We start from the raw sequence: 15594 nt of genomic DNA, 5'->3' as shown, positions 1-15594 counted from the left end.
AATAGGGAATGGAGAAACAGAGAAGGCACAAGGAGGGGAATGAGATCACCAGAAGTTAGAGAAATTGAAACGATTGATGAAATGCAGATTTTCTAATCAGCAATTCCCCAATCTTGCAGTCACCTCATGGTTTAAGTTTCCATGTTCACTCCTTTTCCATCTTTGATCTCCTGATTTGTCTAGGGAAGCCCAAATGCAAGCTCAAATAACAACATCTCCTGATCATGTTTTTTTGAACTTAAAATTGCATTGAAATATTTTTGAAGATCATAATCATCATTTCCGGTCATTGCATCTCACATTTCCTGCTTTGTATTTTGTTTCTGTTTGCCAATAATTTTAGATATTTATTTGCTTTCTGTTTACTTCTCCTCCAGAGTTAACTTTTGATATCCATGCATGCTTTTACCATCAGTTTTCTCTTGGATCTAATACTTGATTCATCACTTTGTTCTCCATAGATGCTGCCTGACCTATTACGTTCCTCCAGCATTTTATGTGCGTTGCTCTGGATTTCCAGCATCTGCTGAATCTCTTACATTTAATTGATGTGTGTGTTGCTGACTACCTCCTACCCCTGGGTCCCCTCCTCCTTCCCTTTCTCCTATGGTCCACTCTCCTCTCCTATCTGATTCTTGCCTCTCCAGCCCTTTATCTTTCCTACCCACCTGGCTTCACCTATCATCTTCTAGCTATTCTCCTTCCTCTCCTCTCAACTTTTCATTCTGGAGTCCTTCCCCTTCCTTTCCAGTCCTGATGAAGGATCTGGCCCAAAACGTCGACTGTTGGTAGATTTTCATAGATGCTCCTGACCTGTGGAGTTCCTCCATCAATTTGAATGTGTTGCTCTGCATCTATAACATTTGCAGAATCTCTTGAGTTCAGAATTCTGTTTACCTTTCTTTGTCTCCTGTGCATTCTTTCCATCTTTCTCTCCAGTTTACCAAGATGTTCATCTCTGAAGGATCAGAGGTCATAGATCTGGAATGTTAAGTTTTCTTTCTGTTGATGTTGTCAAGCCTCCTGAGTACTTCCAATAATTTCTGCTACGTTTTGTTCCCTTGCTGTCTGCTTCTTAGAGTCACAGACCATGTCCGTGCCAACCATTGTGTTTCATTGTCACAGAGTTTTATGGCAATGAAATCACGTCAACACACACAAGATGCTCGAGGAACTAAACAGGTCAGGCAGCATCTATGGAAATTAAATAGTCAGCACTTTGGGCCAAGACCCTTCTCTGGACCTGATGAAGGGCCTTGGCCCAGAATGTTGACAGTTTATTAATTTCTGTAGATGCTGTCTGACCTGCTGAGTTCCTCCAGCATTTTGTGTGTGATGCTTAGGATTTCCAGCAGACTTTCCATGATAATTAAAATGTCTCTCAGTCCAAATCATCTGAGCTGGTCCCATTTGCCCACATGTGGCACATACTCATCTAAGTGTGCATTTAGCACATTCTACAGATGTGCAGTAGAGAGCATCTGAGCACGTTATAGACACTGCACTGTGTGGACAGGAAAGCTCTACAACCGGTAGTCAAAACTGCTCAATGCATCACTGGCAACAGCCTGCCCACTATCAGAGATGTATATACACACAGAAACATGCCAGAAGAGGGCGAGTAACATCATGAACCATCCCACCCACTCTGCTCATGGACAGTTCAGGGAGGAAGCTATGTGGCATCTACACCAGGTCTACCGGTTACTCTCCCCAAGCAGTAAGGCTGATCAAAAACTCCACCCCATCACACCCCCAGCTACTACTACTTGATCATTTCCTGTCAGTCAACTTATGTGCGGACACTCCTGTGCCTAAAGTCACTTTATAGACATAAAATCAATAATCTACCTATAAAATCTTTCTTCTGTCCAAATATATTTTGATCATCCTCTAGCAGCTTGACCCATCTACTCATCAGCCTGTTATGGATACTAATTCCACATTTGGTTGTCTTCTGTGCCATGGCAATTAGACATACTGTAAGATATAGGAGCAGAATTACACCATTCAGATTCTGGATCATTGGGATCTCTTCTGGAGAAGGTATGAACTATACACAAGGTCAGGTTACACCTGAACCCAAGGGGAACCAATATCCTTGCAGACAGCTTTGCCAGAGGGTTTAAACTCATTTGGCAGGGAGATGGAAATTGGAAAGATAGGTTTGAGGATGGGGCAGTTGCTATTCAACTAGATGCAGTGTGTACTGTGAGGAAGGACAAACCAGATGATGGGGCAATATTGTAGTCAGTGAGATGAGTTAAACTGTAACAGGAGGCCAAAATCACAAAGGGTGAGGAATACAGGGCTGAAGGTGTCATATTAGAATGCATGCGGTATACGGAATGAGGTAGACGATCTGGCAGCGGAGTTAGAGATTGGCAGGTATGATGTTGTGGGCATCTCTGAGACTTGGCTGAAAGATTATAGTTGGGAGGTTAACATCCAAAGACACACATTGTATCAAAAGGACAGGCAGGTTGGCAGAGACTGAAGCCAGGCTCTGTAGATAAAAAAATGATATCAAGTCCATTAGAAAGAGATGACAAATGATTGGAAGATGTAGAGTCCTCTGGGTAGAGTTAAGAAACTGCAAGGATAAAAAGACCCTGATGGGAGTTGTATACAGGCCTCTGAACAGTAGCCAGGATGTTGGGTAGATATTACAATGGGAAATAGAAAAGGCATGTAAAGAGGGCAATGTTGTGATAATCATGGGGGATTTCAATATGCAGGTAGATTGGGAAAATCAGGATGGTGCCAAATCCCAAGAGAGGGAATCCGTAGAATGCCTAAAAGATGGCTTTCTAGAGTAGCTTGTGGTTGAGCTCACTAGGGGAACAGCAGTTCTGGATTGAGCATTGTGTAATGACCCAGATTTGTTTAGGGAACATAAGGTAATGAGCCCTTAGGAGGCAGTGATCATAATATGATAGAGTATATCCTGCAGTTTGAGAAGGAGAAGCTAAAATCAGATGTATCAGTTTACAGTGGAGTAAAAGGAATTATAGAGGCATAAGAAAGAAGCTGGCCAAACTTGACTGGAAGGAGAAAATAGCAGGGATGACAGCAGAGCAGCAATGGTTGGAGCTTCTGGGTGAAATTGGGAAGGCACAGGATACATACATCTCAAAGAAGAAAGAGTATTCTAAAGGCAAGATGACACAACTGTGGCTGGCAAGTGAAGTTGAAGTCAACTTAAAAGCAAAAGAGAGGGCATAAAATAGAACAAAAATTAATAGTAAGTTAGAGGATTGAGAAGCTTTAAAAAACCAACAGAAAGAGGTTAAAACAGCCATAAAGAGAGAAAAGATGAAGTATGAAGGTAAGATAGCCAATAATATAAACTAGGATACAAGGAGTTTTTTTTCCAGATATATAAAGAGTAAAGAGAGGTGAGAGTGGATATCAGACCATTGGAAAATGATGTTGGAAAGGTATTAATGTGGGACAAGGAAAAGGAGGATGAATTTAATAAGCATTTTGCGTCAGGTTTCAATGTAGAAACACTAGCAGAATGCCAGAAATATGAAAGTGTCAGGGGGCAGAAGTGAGTGTCATTGTTATTACTAAGGAGAAGGTGCTTTGGAGTTGAAATGTTTGAATGTTGATAAGTCACCTGGACCAGATGGACTACACCCCAGGCTTTTGAAAGAGGTGGCTGATGAGATTGTAGAGGCATTAGTAATGATCTTTCAAGAATCTCTAGATTCTGGAATGGTTCCTAAGGACTGGAAATTGTAATTGTCACTCCACTCTTTAAGAAGTTGGGGGGGTTGTTGTAGAAGAAAGGAAATTATTGAGCCGTTAACCTGACTTCAGTGTTTGGAAAGCTGTTTAAGGATGAGGTTTTGGAGTACTTGGGGGCACATGGTAAAGTAGGGCAAGGTCTGCATGCTTTTCTCAAGGGGATATTGTACCTGACAAACCTGTTGGAAATCTTTGAGGAAATAACAGACAGGGTAGATAAGGAGAGTCAGTGGTCGTTGTTTATTTAGATTTTCAGAAGGAACTTGACAAGGTGCCACACATGAGGCTGTTTTACAAGATAAGAGCTCATGGTATTAAAGGAAAGATACAAGCAGGGATAGTAGATTGGCTGACTGGCAGGAGGCAAAGAGTGGGAATAAAGGGAGCCTTTTCTGGTTGGCTGCTGGTGATCAGTGGTGTTCCAAAGAGGTTGATGTTGTGAGTACTTCTTTTAACGTTATAGGTCAGTGATTTGGATGAAGCAATTGATGGTTTTGTGCCTGTTTGCGAACGGTACGAAGATAGGTGGAGGGCCAAGTAGGATTGAGGAAGCAGTCCAATCACAAACAGGAGAAAATCTGCAGATGCTGGGAATCCAAGCAACACACACAAAATTCAGGAGGAACTCAGCAGATCAGGTAACATCTATGGAAAAGAGTAAACAGTCGACGTTTCAGGCCGAGACCCTGCATCAGAACTGGAGAAAAAAGATGAGAAGCCAGAGTAAGAAGGTGGGGGGAGGGGAGGAAGAAATACAAAGTAGTAGGTGATAGCTGAAACCGGGAGGAGGAGGAGGGGTGAAGTAAAGAGCTGGGAAGTCGATTGGTGAAAGAAATAAAACTTTCAAAGTGCCGACTGCGTAACCTACAACCCCAACTCCAGCCTTGACCTACAGCATCTCCAGGCCAGGACATTACGTGCGGCTGCTGGAACCCCTGTCTCCCCTTCCCCCACTTCCACTCTGAACTCCTGTGCCTCTCAGGTCCCACTGCCGGCTCTTGGGTCCTTGGAGCCTCCATCTTCTTCTCACTCTACTTTCCCTGAACAGTCCAACCTTCCCCTCTACTCTGACACTACCAACCCCCTTCCCCCCTCTGATCCCAACTCTCATCCGTGCTGGACTTCACCGTCATCTCTGACCTTCCCCTCTCTGAAACAGAACGTTCTGTCCTCAGTAAGGGCCTCATCTTTGTCCCGCTATGTCTACACCTCAGTGAGTTCCACGCCTGTCATTACACAGAGCTTTTCTTCCACTGCCTCCATCTCCAAGCTTACTTCTTTGGCAAAGACTCTCCAGCCCATACCGATAAACCCTTCTCCCATCTTCAACCCTCCTCCTCTTCCTGGACACACCACTCTTGTCTTCTGCATGCTCTGGAACTTTTCATTGCTAACTGCCAACAAGCTATCAGCTGTCTTGTCTTCACCACTCCTCTCTGCAATTCCAGCCTCACTCCTTCTGAACACACTGCTCTCCACTCTCTCCACACTAGTCCTAACCTCACTATCAAACCTGCAGATGGGGGGGTGGGGGTTGTGGTTGCTGTAGTAGTCTGGTAGGCCGACTTGTACCTTGCTGAGGCAAGGTGACAACTGTCAGAGGGTGGTGAATCTGTGCAATTCATTGCCACAGACAGCGATGCAGGCCAGTTCATTGGGTATATTTAAGGTGGAGGCTGATTAATCAGATCATCAAAAGTTATGTGGAGAAAGGAGAATGGGGTTGAGAGGAATAATAAATAAGCCATGATGGAAATGAGGAGGAGATCTAATAGGCTGAATGGCCTAATTCTGCTCTTATGTTTTATGTTCTTATAACCTTGATCTCAGGATTAGGGTGGGAAAATAAACTTACATTTATGTAATGATAATGTTATCTGAATTTCCATTTTCCTCCCATTAATATCATTTACTTGTAAGAACATAATCTTCTGTAATTATAGTAGCCCAACTGAAATCTATGAATAAAATTCCAATTTGGTGGATATGAACATTTTCTTCTGTTCAGCTGATATCTTTGACCCATTTCCTTTGGAGCACTTTGACCAAGTGGAGGGAAGGAACAGTAAGTACACAGTGGGGAGTAAGAGAGAGATTTAATGATTTCCTTTGGCAATGGACTCATTCAACTGCTCATTGACAGGGTCAAGACAGCTCTGTTGCAAATTTACCTGGCTTATTCAAATGTTGAGCTCCTCCAATGTTTTGTTTCTTACAGATAAAATGAATGACATTAAGCATAGAACATAGAACACTACAGTACAGTACAGGTCCTAACCTCTTAGCCTGCTCTAAGATCAATCTAACCCTTCCTACCAACATAGCCCTCCATTTTTTCATCATCCATGTTCCTGTCCAAGAGTTTATTAAACTCCTGTAATGTATCTGCCTCTACCACCACCCTTGGCAGGGCATTCAACGTATCCATCACTCTTTATAAAGAACTTACCTCTTATGTTCCCCCCCCCCCCACCCCACCATGTACTTTTCTTCGATGATCTTAAAATGATGCCCTTTGGGATTAGTTATTTTCACCTTGGTGTTACGTTTTTCCCACACATTGGATGTTTGTCAGTTTTGCTGTGTGTGCATTTTAACATGGATTACCATAAGAATGAGGCCATTTGGTCCATTGAGTCTGCTGCACCATTTCATCATAGCTGATTCAATTTTTCTCTCAGCCCCCATCTCCTGCCTTCTCCCCACATCCCTTCATGCCCTGAGCAATCAAGAATCTATCAACTTCTGCCTTAAATATACGTAAAGATTTGGCCTCCACAGCTGCCTGTGGCAAAAAATTTCACAGATTCGCCACTCTCTGGCTAAAGAAATTCCTCCTCATCTCCATATTAAAAGTACGCCCCTGTATTCTGAGGCAGTGTCTTAGACTCTCCCACCAGCCTTTCCACATCCAATCTATCAAGGCCTTACACCATTCGATAGGTTTCAATGAAGTCGCCCTTTACTCTTCTGAATTCCAGTGAAAATAGGGCCAGAGCCATCAAACACTCTTCATATGACAAGCCATTCAATCCTGGAATCATTTTCATGAACCTCCTTTGAACCCTCTCCAGCCCAAATCTGATCACAGTACTCCAAGTGAGGCCTCACCAGTGCTTTATAAAATATCAACATTACATCCTTGCTTTTATATACTAGTTCTCTTGAAATGAATACTAACATTGTCCTTGCCTTCCTCACCACAGGCTCAACCTGCAAATTAACCTTTAGGGAATCCTGCACAAGGACACCCAAGTCCCTTTGTGTCTCAGTTTTTTGCACTCTCTCTCCATTTAGAAAATAGTCAACCCTTTCATTTCTTCTATTATGTCCTTGGTGTTGTGGCTGCCTGCAAGAAGATGAACCCCGAGGTTGTATATGATATATATACTTTGATGATAAGTGTACTTTGAACTTTGAGAAGTCTCTGGCTATCCACTCGAACAATGCCTCATCATCTTGTACACTTCTATCAAGTTCCTTCTCATCCTCCTTCACTCTAAAGAAGAAAGCCCCAACTTGCTTAGCCTATCCTCATCAGACATGTAAGGGAAGCTTCAAGCATATTATTATGTAAGAGTACTACTGTATATAGGTAGAAGTTGTTCTTTTTGTGTTGAAGAACCACAGTGTGTAAGGGTAAATCTCTGTGCGAAACTCTATTATGTCTGTGGATCAATGAACCCTTATGTATGCATTTGTAGACTGCTTTCCCATCACCTCTTGGAATTTCACGGAGTCACTGAGTCACAGAACACTACAGTCCAGAAGCAGGCCCTTCAGCCCATTTAGTCCATGTCAAGCTATTAATCTGCCTAGTCCCATTGACCTTCACCTGGACCACAGCCCTCCGTACCCCTCCCATTAATGTATGCATCCAAACTTCTTTTAAATATTGCAAATGAGTCCACATCCACCACTCGCACTGACAGCTCATTCCACACTCGCACCACCCAGAGTGAAGAAGATCCCTGAAATATTTCAGCTTCTACCTTAACCCCTGACCTCTAGTTCTAGTCTCACCCAACCTCTGTGGGAAAAGCCTGCTTGCATTTACCCCATATATACCCCCTATAAATCCCCTCTCATTCTCCTACCCTCTAGGGAATAAAGTCCAAACCCATTCAGCCTCTCTCTAATAACTTAGATCCTCATGTCCCAAAACCATCCCTGTAAATTTTCGAACAAGGGAAAGTCTGCAGATGCCGGAAATCCAAGGAACACACACAAAATGAGTTTCTCATACAAATGGAGGGTGCTATAGTTTGATCTAAAACCAGTGTATTATGCCTAAGCAATGGAGACTACAATGAGATGAGGGGGGATTTGGCTAGTGTAGATTGGGAACTCAGACTCTATGGTGAGACAGTGAAGGACAGTGGAAGACTTTCAAAGAGATTTTTCATGGTGCTCAACAAAGGAATATTACAGTTAAAAGCAAGGACAATAAGGGTGGGGAGAGCCAGCACTGGATAACTAAGGAAATAAAAAAAGGAATCAAACTAAAAGCTTGCGCATACAAAGTTGCTAAGAGCAGTGTGAAACTGGAAGATTGGGAACAAAGAACCACTAAGCATGCAATAAAGAAAGGGAAGCTAGATTATGAAAATAAACAAGCACAAAATATAAAAACGGATAGTAAAAGTTTTTATAACTATATAAAGCAGAAAAGGGTGGCGAAAGTGAACATAGGTCGCTTGGAGGACAAGAAGGGGGGATTGATATTAGGTAATGAGGAAATGGCAGAGGCTTTGTGTTGTTCTTCACAGTGGAGGACACAGTCTGACACGTCAAAGAGCGATATTATGATGAGATGGGAGGTGAGGACCTTAATACAATAGTTGTCAGTAAAGAGGTAGTGCAGAGCAAACTCGTGGGCATGAAGATGGACAAGTCCTCTGGTCCTGCTGGAATGCATCCCAGTGTACTGAAAAAAATGGCCGAAGTTATAGTGGAAGCTTCGGTGATAATTTACCAAATTTCTTTGGACTCTGGGCAGGTCCCAGTGGATTAGGAGATGGCGAATGTCATGCCACTGTTCAAAATATTATGTAGGCAAAAGACAGGAAACTACAGGCCAGTTAGATTAACATCTGTAGTTGGGAAAATGCTTGAAGCAATCATTAAAGAAGAAATAGTGAGGTATCCAAAAAGAAATGGACCCATCGGGTAGACACGGCATGGATTCAGCAAAGGTAAGTTCTGTTTGACAGACTTACTGCAGTTCTTTGAGGATATAATGAGCACAGTGGATAGAGGGGAGCAGATAGACATTATTTACTTCGGTTTCCAGAAGGCCTTTGATAAGGTGCCACATAAAAGACTTATCCATAAGATAAGGATACATAGAGTTAAGACCATAAGACCATAAGATATAGAAGCAGAAGTAGGTCATTTGGTCCATCGAGTCCGCTCTGCCATTCAGTCATGGGTTGATCCAATTCTTCCAGTCATCCCCACTCCCCTGCCTTCTTCCCATACGATTTGATGCCCTGGCTAATCAAGAACCTATCTATCTCTGCCTTAAATACACCCAATGACTTGGCCTCCACAGCCGCGCGTGGCAACACATTTCACAGATTTACCACCCTCTGACTGAAGTAATTTCTCCACATCTGTGTTCTAAATGGACGTCCTTCAATCCTGAAGTCGTGCCCTCTTGTCTGAGACTCCCAACCATGGGAAATAAGTTTGCCATATCTAATCTGTTCAGGCTTTTTAACATTTGGAAAGCTGGGGGTGATGTATTAGCATGGATAGAGGATTGGTTAATTAATAGAAAGCAGAGAGTTGGGATACACAGGTGTTACTCTGGTTGGCAATCAGTGATAAATGGTGAGCCGCAAGGGTTAGTGCTGGGCCCGCAACTGTTCACAATATACATTAATGATCTGGAAGAGGGGACTGAGTGTAGTGTATCTAAGTTTGCTAATGATACTAAACTGAATGGCGAAGCAAATTGTGCAGAAGTTATGGAGAGTCAGCAAAGAGATATAGATAGGTTAAGTGAGTGGGCAAGGGTCTGGCAGATGGAGTACAATGTTGGTAAATATGAGGTCATCCACTTTGGATGGAAAAGTGAAAGAGCAAATTATTATTTAAATGATAAAAAATTGTAGCATGCTGCTGTGCAGAGGGACTTGGGAGTGCTTGTGCATGAATCACAGAAGATTGGTTTGCAGGTGCAGCAGGCTATTAAGAAGGCAAATGGAATGTTGACATTCATTGCTAGAGGGATTGAATTAAATAGCAGGGAGGTTATGCTGCAACTGTACAGGGTACTGGTGAGGCCGCACCTGGAGTACTGCGTGCAGTTCTGGTCTCCTTACATGAGGAAAGATATGGCTTTGGAGGTGGTGCAGAGGAGGTTCACCAGATTGATTCCAGAGATGAGGGGGTAAGACTATGAGGAGAGACTGAGTCGCCTGGGACAGAAGAATGAGAGCAGATCTTATAGAACCATATAAAATTATACAAGGGATAGATAAGATAGAGGCAGGAAAGTTGTTTCCATTGGTAGGTGAGACTAGAACTAGGGGACATTGCCTCAAGATTCAGGGAGTAGATTTAGGACTGAGATGAGGAGGGACTGCTTTTCCAAAAGAGTGGTGAATCTGTGGAATTCTCTGCCCAATGAAGCAGTGGAAGCTATCTCAGTAAGTATATTTAAGACAAGTTTGGATAGATTTTTGCATAGCAGGGGAATTAAAGGTTATGGGGAAAAGGCAGGGAGGTAGAGATGAGTCCACCTAGATCAGCCATGATCTTATTAAATGGTGGAGCAGACTTGAAGGGCCAGATGGCCTACTCCTCCTCCTATTAATTATGTTCTTATCTTCTTAAAATGGTGGAGGAACTCACCAGGCCAGGCAGCATCTCTGTAAAAGAGTACAGTTGACGTTCTGGGTCGAGACCCTTCATCTGATGAAGGGCCTTGGTTTGAAATGTCAACAGTGCTCTTTTCAATTGACGCTGCCTGGCCTGCTGAGTTCCTTCAGCATTTTGTGTGTGTGTTCTTTGTAAATTTTATCTGTACTCTTTCAATCTAATTGATGACTTTCCTTTAGGAAGGTGACCAGAACTGCACACAATACCCCAAATAAGACCTCACTAACATCTTACACAACTTCAACATAGCATCCCAACATCCCAAAGAAATAACGTTTCTGTGCCTATCAATTCAGGCCTTGCATTAGGTGAAGCCTTTCTAGCTTACCCTTTGACTGTATTTGGATTTATTTGTCACATGTACATTACAGCGAAATGCGCCATTCACGTTAACAACCAACACGCCCAAGTATGTGCCGGCGGCAGCCCACAAGTGTTGCCATAATCGGGTGCCAACAGAGCATGCCCATGATGTTTCCAAGAACAACACAAACAACAACAAAACGAGCCCCTTTCTCATTCCTCCCGCTCATCCACTCCCACAACCAGACGGGTGCTCAATCCTAGGATAGGCTACCTTCGGGTCTCCAGTCCTTGTCCCTGGAATCTTGAACCTGCCACTTCCGACTTTACCCCAGGACATCGATCACGTGTTCAGACTCTGGGTCTCCTAGGTTGAGTACAGTTCCAACATCACATACAAGTTTGCTGATGATACCACCATTGTGGGCTGTATCAAAAGTGGTGACGAATCAGCATACAGGAGGGAGATTTTAAATTTGGCTGAGTAGTGTAATAACAACAACCTCTCACTCAATGTCTATAAGACTAAGGAACTGTTTGTAGACTTCAGGAGAGGGAAACCGGAGCCAGTAATCATTGGAGGATCAGATGGGGATAGGACCAGTAACTTTAAATTTGGCACGTCATCAAAAACATTGGCAAATTTCTATAGATGTGTGGTGGGAAGGGTGCTGACTGGCTGCATTACGGCCTGGTATGGGAACACCCAATGCCTTTGAACGGAAAATTCTATGAAAGGTAGTGGATTTAGCCCAGTAAATCATGGGTAAAACCCTCTCTAACCATCCACACATTAACATGAAATGTTGCCGTAGAAAAGCAGCATTCATCATCAAAGATCCTCACTACCCAGGCCATGCTCTTTTCTCACTGCTGCCATCAGGTAGAAGGTACAGGACCCTCAGGACTCACACCACCAGGTTACTACCCCTCAACTATCAGGCTCTGGAACCAAAGGGAAAAATTACACTTATTCTATTTCTGGTGTTCCCACAACTGATGATCTCACTTTAGAGACTCTTTAACTTGTTATTTCATACACGTTATTTACTGCTATTTATTTATATTTGTATTTCCACAGTGTGTTGTCCACTGGTCCTGTTTACAGTCACTGTTCTATAGATTTGCCAAGTATTCCCGCAGAACAGGAATCTCAGAGACGTATGCGGTGACATGTATGTACTCCGATAATAAATTCTACTTTGAACTTTGACTTCTGGATTTGCATGGACCTCTGACGCTGGTGACCTGGGCCCTCATGCAGGTTGAGTCTGTGGTGAGGAAGGCGCATGTGATGTTAGCATTCATTTCGAGTGGACTGGAATATAAAAGCAACAATATAATGTACAGTATAGCACAGGTGAGGTCTCACTTGGAGTATTATGAGCAGTTTGGGGCCCTTACCTAAGAAAGGATGTATTGTCATTGGGGAGGATTCAAAAGAGATTCACAAAAAGGATTCCAGGATTGAATGGCTTATCATCTGAGGAGCATTTGATGGCTCTGAGCCTGTATTCACTGGAATTCAGAAGAATGAGGGGTGACCTAATCGAAAACTATTGAATGGTGAAAGGCCTCATTAGAGTGGATGTAGAGAGGTTGTTTCCTATGGTGGAGGAAGTCTAGGACAAGAGTACACAGCCTCAGAAAAGAGAGATGTCCATTTGGAATGGAAATTAGGAGCAAATTCTTTAACCAGAGAGTGGTGGAACTGTGGAATTTGTTGCCACTGGCAGCTGTGGAGGCCAAGTCTTCACGTATATTTAAGGCAGAAGTTGACAGATTCTTGATTAGTCAGGGCATGAAGGGATATGGGGAGAAGGCGGGATATTGGAGCTGAGAGTGAAAATGGATCAGCCATGATGAAATAGTGGAGCAGACTCGATGGGCCAAATAGCCTGTCTGCTCCTATATCTTATGGTCTTATAAGAGTATCTTGCATCTCTCTTACCAACTTCAAATCAAACAAAAATCTTCTATAACCAATGAAGCACAGTCAAAGACCAGTCACCATTGGGACACGGAACAGCAGGAGCCAATTCGTGCACAGCAAGGTTCCCAAGTGACAATAAGGTAAGTTATAGGTGTTCAGCTTCAGTTAGATAAATTTCTGCTGCCAGACGAGCAGGACAATTTTCACCCATGGCTGTTAGAAAAAGATAAGAGCTAGCTTTATTTGTCACACATACATCGAAACATAGCGTGAAATTCAACGTTTGCGTCATCATTTTGCGATGTGCTGGGGGCAGCCTGCAAGTGTCACCACACTTCTGCTGCCAATGTAGCACGCCTACAACTTACTAACCCGAACCCTGGTGTCTTTAGAATGTGGGAGGAAACATCCAGAGGAAACCCACGTGATCACAAGGAGAGCTCCGAACAGACAGTGGCGGGAAAGGAACACCAATCAATGATCGCTTGTGCGGTAACCTTGTTACACCAAGCATTAACAATACCACACCACCCTAGTTTCTAATCAGTTCAGTTAAGCACTCAGCTGTGTTCGTGAACTTTGTAAACATAATATTTCTTAAATATTGAAACCTAATGACATAGATTTAAGCTGAGAAGGAGAAAGTTTAAAGAGGACCTGTGGAACAAACTGACGCCACATCCACAAAAATACACATCTGGACAGGACGGCACCCCCTCATTACACATCTGGATTAGAGTGTGTGAGATGGGACTTAAATCCACTGCCCAGATATATTACGTTTACACCACTGTTGAGCCACAGTTAACAGGTTAAGTTGCAACAGTTTTGCCCCTTTCAAATTTACCTGCATTCCAAAAAAATGTGCAAAGTTGCGAATCCTTCTTCGTCGCTGCTTAATTTTCAGGCACTGTTGGAGGGCATCACAGCCAATCTTGTGTTTATTTTCTCTGCACATGGAGTAAAATGTTACAGAGAACGCTGCCACAGAACTTCAATTAACCTGTGTTGACTGTATTAGTTGTCAAAAGTCTAAAATCCTTATCCAGAAATCCACATTTGCAGTAAAGCAAATAGTCAAACACAATACAGCATCCTTTTCTTACATCTAAGAAAATCCTTTGGTCCCATATCTCAGAAGGGATGTGCTGGCATCAAAGAGGGTACAGAGAAAGTTTACGAAAATGATCCTGCAAATGAAAGGGTCAACTATTGAAGATTAGAATGAAATGGTTAATGTATGAGGAGTGTTTATAGAAACATAGAAACATAGAAAACCTACAGCCCCTTTGGCCCACAAAACTGTTCGAACATGTCCTTACCTTGGAAATTACCTAGGGTTACCCATAGCCCCCTATTTTTCTAAGCTCCGTGTACCTGTCCAGGAGTCTCCCTATCGTTTCCGTCTCCACCACTGTTGCTGGCAGCCCATTCCACGCACTCACTACTCTCGGCGTAAAATCTCCTGACATCTCCTCTGTACCTACTTCCAAGCACCTTAAAACTATGCCCCCTCATGTTAGCTATTTCAGCCCTGGGAAAAAGCCTCTGACTATCCACACGATCAATGCCTCTCATCATCTTAAACACCTCTATCAGGTCACCTCTCATCCTCCGTCGCTCCAAGGAGAAAAGGGCGGGTTCACTCAACCTATTCTCATAAGTCATGCTCCCGAATCCAGGCAACATCTTCGTAAATCTCCTCGGCACCCTTTCTATGGTTTCCACATCCTTCCTGTAGTGAGACGACCAGAAATGAGCACAGTACTCCAAGTGGGTTTGATAAAGTGGTAAAGAGCTGGGAAGTTGATTGGTGAAAGAGATACAGGGCTGGTGAAGGGCAGATCTAATAGGAGAGGACGGGAGGCCATGTAGGAAAGACATAGGGGGAGAAGCACCAGGATCAGAATCAGAATCAGGTTTATTATCACCGGCATGTTTCGTGAAATTTGTTAACTTAGCAGCAGCAGTTCAATGCAATGCATAATCTAGCGGAGAGAAAAAATAATAATTATTATAAATAAAATAAAACATAATAAATAAACAAGTAAATTCAATTATGTATATTGAATAGATTTTTAAAAACGTGCAAAAACAGAAATACTATATATTAAAAAAAAGTGGAAGTAGTGTCCAAAGCTTCAACATCCATTTAGGAATTGGACAGCAGAGGGGAAGAAGCTGTTGCTGAATAACTGAGTGTGTGCCTTCAGGCTTCTGTACCTCCTACCTGATGGTAACAGTGAGAAAAGGGCATGCCCTGGGTGCTGGAGGTCCTTAGTAATGGATGCTACCTTTCTGAGACACCGCTCTTTGAAGATGTCCTGGGTACTTTGTAGGCTAGTGCCCAAGATGGAGCTGACTAGACTTACAACCTTCTGCAGTTTCATTCAGTCCTGTGCAGTAACCCCTCCATACCAGACAGTGATGCAGCCTGTCAGATTGCTCTCCATGGTACAACTGTAGAAATTTTTGAGTGTAGTTGTCGATATGCCAAATCTCTTCAAAGTCCTAATAAAATATAGCCGCTGTCTTGCCTTCTTTATGACTACGTCGATATGTTGGGACCAGGTTAGATCCTCAGAGATCTTTACACCCAGGAACTTGAAGCAGCTTGCTCTCTGCACTTCTGATCCCTCTATGAGGATTGATATGTGTTCCTTCGTCTTACCCTTCCTGAAGTCCACAATCAGCTCTTGCATCTTACTGACATTGAG

The 15594-nt window shown here is 43.0% G+C and overlaps 1 long non-coding RNA gene across 1 annotated transcript in view; it reads left to right on the top strand.

Annotated features, from left to right (window-relative positions):
* LOC134347458 (uncharacterized) overlaps positions 1–12076 on the top strand; it is an 84649-nt gene extending 72573 nt beyond the window's left edge. Inside the window, exon 4 of the long non-coding RNA XR_010018161.1 lies at positions 12026–12076. This is a non-coding gene — a long non-coding RNA (uncharacterized LOC134347458). The remainder of the gene's footprint in view (positions 1–12025) is intronic.
* Positions 12077–15594: the final 3518 nt, after the last annotated feature.

This window comes from Mobula hypostoma, chromosome 6, assembly GCF_963921235.1.
Source record: "Mobula hypostoma chromosome 6, sMobHyp1.1, whole genome shotgun sequence".
Classification (NCBI taxonomy): Eukaryota; Metazoa; Chordata; class Chondrichthyes; order Myliobatiformes; family Myliobatidae; genus Mobula; species Mobula hypostoma.
This window is presented reverse-complemented; position numbering and strand designations above follow the sequence as displayed.